Consider the following 7,367-nt stretch of genomic DNA (forward strand, 5'->3'; position numbering starts at 1 on the left):
CTGGGAAAGGCCATGCAATTTGCTTCGGTCCATGAAGTGAAAGCATAAAGGAAGCATGTAACTTGCTCTGGGAAGGGTTAGGAATGATGTGCCTTTCGCCATGGGAAACTTGTTTGGATGGAGCATCTGTCAGCCTGAGTCCTCTGGACACAGAAGAGCAGAACCCGTGGCTAACCCTTGATGGATCTGCAGTGTGGTTGAGAGCAAAATTTGTGAAGCGAGCCAACCGGAGTTTGGGGGATTGTTTATTACTGCAGCAAAACCAGCCCAGGCTGACTGACACATAACACGTGAGCGTGCACAGTGGGTGGGAGGAGGGCAGGTGGGGGTGGGGAGAGAGGGATTCTCATTTCTGGATTGTCTGCTGTGCTGACTTGTCATTCACCTCAGGTGGCTTTGACCGGCTCACGCCCTGGGGATGAGCAAGGAGAACTGATTGGTGAGGGAGATACAGCAGTGAACACACAAGCCACAGAACAAACCCTCCTCTGTGCCTGCTGTCTCAGTGGCACAGCCCCTCCCCCTGGTCTGACTGTAGACGACACAACTGATGGATACAAGATGGGTGAGGGTCACGTAAGAAGAGGGTTTTGAAAAAGTGGGTTTCAAAACGCTCGTCCGAAACAAGCACAGAGCTGAAAGAAAGAGGTGATCCGAGGACAGATCCGCTGAGTCCCAGGATATACGTCCAATTTTAGGACTGGCTGGGGAGCAAGTGCATCATAGATGATTTGGGAGAGTTGATAAGCCCCTGGGGGTGTGGCAGTAACACCTGCTGGTCGTGGGCGCGAGATAATTAAAGCACAAAACTGCAGAGCGAAGCCTTTAGGACAAGAGGATGACGGGCTTCAAAAACTGGCTTGTTTTTTTAATTTATAAAATCCTTCACTTTCTGATCATATATTCTACTCATATCCATTTCTGATATATATTATTTATATAAGTATGTAAATGTATAGTCAGCAATTGACGTTCACCGAAATCGCTATTTCTGACTATTTTCCAACTTCCCTTTTCTCTTAGACTGAATATTTCTAGTGTATTTAGATACATTCTCTATGTGACCTAAAAATAACACATTCGTACTTATAACAAAAATGATAACACATTTGTACTTAATACAAAAGCAATGCCTGGGGCATTCATTACACAGACATATGCAAAAGGCAGGATATTACACACCCTGTTTGACATTGGATTCTTCCCTTGTTGCAATGTAAACATCTTTTCTTATTATTAACTTATTCCAGGGCATCATTTTTTAATAACTGTGCTATGTTCCAGCACATGTGCATAATTTATTTAGCTAATTTGCCGTTATAGGAAATTTTGGCCAAATATTTGTGCACATGCATGATGTATCTTTGTAGAATAAATTACTAGAAGTGGAATGGCTGGATCGAAGTGAATATACAATTTGGGGGATTTTGATACGAGTTTCTGAACTCTTCTGATAAAAGTTATTCAATATGCACCTTTACTAATAAGTTATTAGATATCTTTTTTTATTCCCTTCAATCTTTCCCACCTTCATGACACTTTATAGTATTTTTCTCAAAGTCTTTTCAGACAAGTAATAAATGTTATTGTAATTTAAATGTGCTTGGATCCCCACAGGGAAGTCTGCTATTTGGAATAATTCCATTTTTTCCCTTGCACAGTTCAAGGCCTCTGGGCTCTGGATCTGCCTAAATCCTTTGCCGCGTCCCTCAGGACAGTTTCAGGCCTTTGGGAGTGCAGGTGGGTGATTCCTTATCTTGCCCTCAGCCCTGAGCTCAGCTACCAACCTCCCTAGCCCGTGAGGCACAGGAACCCATAAACCCGCCCCCTTGAAGGGGCAGAAGAGAGGAGGGCTTTTTTGGGGGGGGCAGGGGCGTCTTTTCAGGGCCACACCTGTGTCATATGGAAGTTCCCAGGCTAGGGGTCGAATCAGAGCTGCCGGCCTCCACCACAGCCACAGCAGCACCAGATCTGAGCTGCATCTGCGAGCTATGCTGCAGCTTGAGGCAATGCCAGATCCTTAACCCACGCATCAAGGCCAAGGATCAAACCCGCATCCTCATAGATACTAGTTGGGTTCTTAACCCACTGAACCACAACTGGAACTCTGGGCAGGGCATTTTATTGAAGAAGCCAAAGGCTTTCCTGAGGACACAGCAATAATTGAGCCCTCTGAAACTAGAACTCTGATTTTCAGTCTCCACTCATATCTGGTGCCTTTTTCAGGGCCTCTTGAATCAGAGGGACATGAAAGGGGTCTTGGGGGTGGTGGAACCAGGGTGTCAGATCTAGAGGCTTGGCATGCCACCCCCAATTCAAAAAAAGAACATTCTCCTGGCTTTGAGACCTTTCTTGTTGGGCAAATACTCAGATAACGCTCATGGATGGCCACGAAAATGTTGAATCATTGACTCAACCCCTGTTTATTGAGCACCTACTATGTACCAGAGTGGCTAAAGCCATGAGCAAGAGAAACAAAAGCTCCCGCCCTCCTGGAGGTTCTTATTATCTCGTGAATACGCCAGCTTCCAGTTCATGGCATCTGGGGTCCACATCTCAGCTTTGCCAGGCAATGGATTCAGGATGATGCTGCATGTGTGACTAAGCTGTCGGTTCCAAAACATTCTCATCTCTACAATGGGGACGACAATCTCACCTTACAGGTAAGGGTGTGAGAATGAAACAAGAGCACACATATTAAGAAAAAAAAAAAAAAAAAAAAAGCCCAGCAAACCTAGCAGTGCTGGCCAATGTTAACTAAAATAATTACGGTAATTTTCACATGCACACTCTGCCCAGGAAACCATTTCCATCATTCATAACAACAGCAACTATGACGGAGCCAGGATTACTTGAGAGGCCATCCATCAAGCGTGGATGCTCTACATCTGTCCACTCATCAGGAAGCAGCGGTGTTTCCCAGACTTCCCTGATGCTAATAATCTCCAGAATGTCCTCTTAAAAAATAAAATTTCCAGGTTCCCCAATCTCTCTGAGTCAGGATTTCCCCCAAAGAGGCTTGGGAACCTGTTTTTTAAATGCAAACAATAAAACGTACAAACATGACATTTACCTTTTTAGCCATGTTTAAGCATACAATGGTTGCACAGCCAACTCTAGAGCCTCTTCATCTTCCCAAATCAAAACTCTGTCCCCATTAAACACCACCTCTCCCTCCCCCTCCCCCTCCCCACAACCTCTGGCCACCCCATTCTACTTCTGTTTCTCTGAACAGGACTCTTCTAGGGGCTTAAGTGGAATCATACACTCTTTGTCATTTTTGTGACAGGCACGTCTCACTCAGCCTCAAGATCCATCCATGTGGTAACATGTGTCAGAAGGTCATTCCCTTTTATACTTAATAATATTCCATTGCATTTATATATCATCTTGTTTTTCCATTCATCTGTGGATGGACATTTGGGTTGTTTCCACCGTTTGGCTGTTTCCTTCTGACTCCACACAACACGGCATCCTCAGAGAGAACATTTCTGGCTGGCTGGGCAGTAATCAGACACAAGTAGGCTCTTTTTCAGCGTTTTACACCTGTTGACCTCACCCGTGAATGCAGTGATTCACCAGTTTGAGTGAAGAGCCCTTAATTCTCACCAGAAAATTCTCTCCCAGTGCACGCCAGTGCTATTGATGGAAATGTCCCTGAAAACTGCTGCGCTCTGCCCTCCACACGCAGGAGCCACAGGGCACATGCTATGTTTGGGCATGAGGATCACAGGGCTGCCGGCAGCGGCTCTGGTACCCCAGGCTCCACGGTGGTTTTGCAGAAGCTATAAATACAAAGCTTTCTTTTGGGTGCTATTTACATTATGCCAGAGACAGTGAGAGATGAACTGGCCACACGGTCACCTAAGCATCTTCTGAGTTATTGCCACTGCCTCAAGAAGAGAGTCACCACTGCTGGTCAATGCAAGCACATCACTGAGGCAGCCTTGAACCACCTCCTGGAATGCTCCATGAGGGCAGCTGCAGTGTTTTGTCCCTGTCTTGGCTCCCTGCTGCTTCTGGGAAAAAACTGCCAAGGCTTATCCTGCAGTGAATGCCTGGCTCTAGTCTGAGAGCCCTAGGAAGCAAGCAGTCCGGGATGGGGGGAGCAGGGAGCAGTGAGGAAGCTTCTTCTGCAAGATTGTTGCAGAAGAGGCAGCTGGAAGCCCATTCCCTGTCTGGAAGGAAAATTCAGAAATACTTTCATCTTCTTGCCAAAGCCTGGAAGGTAGTCTTTTTTCCTGTACATCTCTACTTGAATCCTCGAAAGAGAAAATTTCTTCCATCTGCTTTTCTAATACCATAAATGAAACCAAGCCATTCTCACAGAGGTTGCTGGTGGCCCCTGCTGCAGCTGCAGCTGCTGTGGCAATAGAAGCTGGAGCCATCACCACTCCATCGAGTGAAAACCCACATTGCCCAGTGTCCTGTGCAGCCACAGGCAGCCATGTGAGTACATTCTGGGAGGTGAGTAAAAGGGAAGGGATTTGCATACCTTTTTCTTTCCTGTCTTTGGCCAAAATAAAGGCAACTAACTTTGCATCATCGTCACCCATGTAGCCAAGAGCAACGAGCCTAGGGAATGAGGAGAAACAAGATGGGGGGAACCTGGGCCCCTGAATGGCCATGTGGAGCAGAGGCATCGGCCCTGGATTACCTTCCCCAACGTGATACACAGAGAGAAAGGAATGCTCACATTTCATCTCTGTAATGGAAGCCACACTGATCCTCTAGTATAAGACCTTCCAATTGGAGAGAAAAGGGAAGGAGGAAGAAATGAAGTGTGAGGCGACTGTGGGGAAGGAAGACGGCAGAAGGCGATGAGGTGCAGAAGATGGAAAAACCTGGCCAGGCAGATATTTCATTCCATTCCAACCCCCAGCACACTATCAGGCTTAGCCTTCCACTTGGGCTTTGGAAAAATCACACCCCATTTTTCTGTTGCTATAGTACATTGGATAAAGAAACGCAAGTCTTCGTGAGAAGACTTTTTTTCTGAGTCCTGATATATGCTGCAATATGTCACCAGGAAAGTAATTAAGAATAAGGTCTTGTCCCTAAATTTATCTTTCCAAGCATTATATCATTCACTCCTAATTATCCACATTCCTTTTCTATTTTAGGAAAAATGAGATCTAATCCTAGAGTGATTTATGATGCTTGATTTGGGCTAATGTTATCTAGTTTGCCATTAATCTCAGCTGAGTGGACTTAGGAAGGTAAACGGACTGGGAGAGAGAAAACACTCCAAGTCAAACAGAAATGACTTGGGGATGATTCTTAAGAGAAACTATTCACTGACTGCCCGCCTCCAGTGAGGTGAACACCCTTGCCCCTGGCTGGTCACCACAGCTCCCTGGCAGACGGTGGCAGTGTATTACAGTGGGGCCTAGAAGAACTGTGGCTCCTGGTGTTCATAACCTCGTGGGGTCCCCTCCCCTTGATCTGAGCTGCTCCTGTGATTTGACTTAATCAGTGGAATTAAGAACAGGGTGCTCTTTCCCCTCTTAAGCCTAAAGGCTCGGCAGTGCCTTCGCAGCGCTGGAAGTCCCGAGCAGCCATATGGGATTTCTGGCTACCCTGCAAAGGGACCCCATGGAGAAGGCAGGGCTGTGCCCTCCCAGCAGCCCCCCACTGAGCCCAGCCCCAGCCTGCCCACGGATGAATGCAGGCACAGCCACTGAAAGTCCAGCTAAACTGTAGAATTGTGAGCAAATAAAATGATTGCTGATTGAAGACCCTAAGTCTTGGGAGGGCTTACACAGAGTCATAGAGAAAGGAAGCACTAACTTTCCTCAGTCCAACAGAGCTCCTGCTTAAGGTTTCCGAATGGAATTTCTCGCCATCCCATTTGCCACACCATCTTTTTCTCTATGGTCTTAACCAGTCCGGGTTGTCATGTACAGTGACACGGGTTGTGCACTGCACCAGGGTACCCCGCCAAGGGCCAACGAGGACGGCTTGCCTGGCCTAGAGAGGGCAGGCTCTCTAAATCACGTGATGATGTCTCTGACCAAGAGTATGAAGTTGGATCAAATCCAAAGTTGTTGGCCTGGCCGCCAAGCCTTCTCTAGCCGCCTGATGCCACCTTCCTTCTGGCTCCGACTTTCTCCAGCCCACTGTCACATTCCTACCTCCAGTCCTGACCCGGCTGAGGGCCCTGTCCCCGCCCTCGGACACGCCCATGGGCCGCGGTTCCCAAACTGGGGGCTACCAGGCGAGGGCACAAGGGCAGCCTCCAGCGCTCCGTGTCCTCAGCCGCCAGGATGCTTTTAGTCTTGCCAACCTCAGAGGAGCTGATGTTTACTCGCGAGCACACTTTGTAGGGATTTCCAAGCATATTAAAGTAATAAGGGGGGAGCAAAACCACTGTTGTTGTGCCCCAGATGTGGCAAGGGAGGGGAGGTGGGGGGACAGGTGCAAGCACAGGGGGGTAGCAGCGCCTTCGCACTCCCCGGGCTGAGCTCCAGGGAACAGAGGTCCACAGGCACAGGGCACAGCGTCTGGGTCCTGGAAGCCGGTCTCTTGGGGAAATTCTTTTCCTCCCAATTCACAGTACAACCAGAAAGCGGAATGTTCCAGTAGGCTGTGCAAAGGCACCCGCGTGACATGGGATACACGTTGTCGAACTTTGTAATCTTACCCGCTATTAAATATTCAGCACAGACGATTCGATCCCTTCCTTTTCTCGGCTTCCCCCTTTTCTCCCTGCATTTCTCCCTGCATCTCCCCCCCGCCCGCCCCGGGCCTCGCTCCATCTCACCCGCCTTCTGCGTGGGAAGTGCGTGTCAGGGACGCGGCCAAGGGGATTTCTAGACACCCGCATCTCGGTGTACAGATTTTCTTTGACTCCAGATTCTCTGACGGGACTGGAGGAGCAAGTACATTGAGATGTGTGTCCCTCTGAGAGCATCCTCCGTCCCCTGCCCACCCCCAGCGCCTCCACTGCCAAAAGGACAGTCAACGACTGTCACCAGCGCACGCGCGTGTGGGGGAGGGAGGTAATGGGCTGCTCCCTTGACGTCCTGCTGGAAGGGGATCCTGTGCTAAGCAGGGGGGGCTGCTTAGGACAACTAGCCCCTTCGTGAAGCATGGCATTTTTCAGGGCACCAACCTAAACTAGCTATTTTTTTTTTCTTTTTCTCATATTATCTTTTTATCATTACTGAATGAATTTATTACATTTATGGTGGTGCAATGAGCATCACAACCCAATTTTATAGCATTTCCATCCCAAATCCCCAGCAAAACTAGCTATTTCTAAACTCATTGTTGCTAGGCTTGTCCACCTGAACCTTTGATCTCTAAAAATATTGATGCATGAAAAACCTGGATGCAAAATATTTGCCTGGGACAATATGGAAGCT

The sequence above is a fragment of the Phacochoerus africanus genome, chromosome 13 (assembly GCF_016906955.1).
Source record: "Phacochoerus africanus isolate WHEZ1 chromosome 13, ROS_Pafr_v1, whole genome shotgun sequence".
In the NCBI taxonomy this organism is placed as follows: domain Eukaryota; kingdom Metazoa; phylum Chordata; class Mammalia; order Artiodactyla; family Suidae; genus Phacochoerus; species Phacochoerus africanus.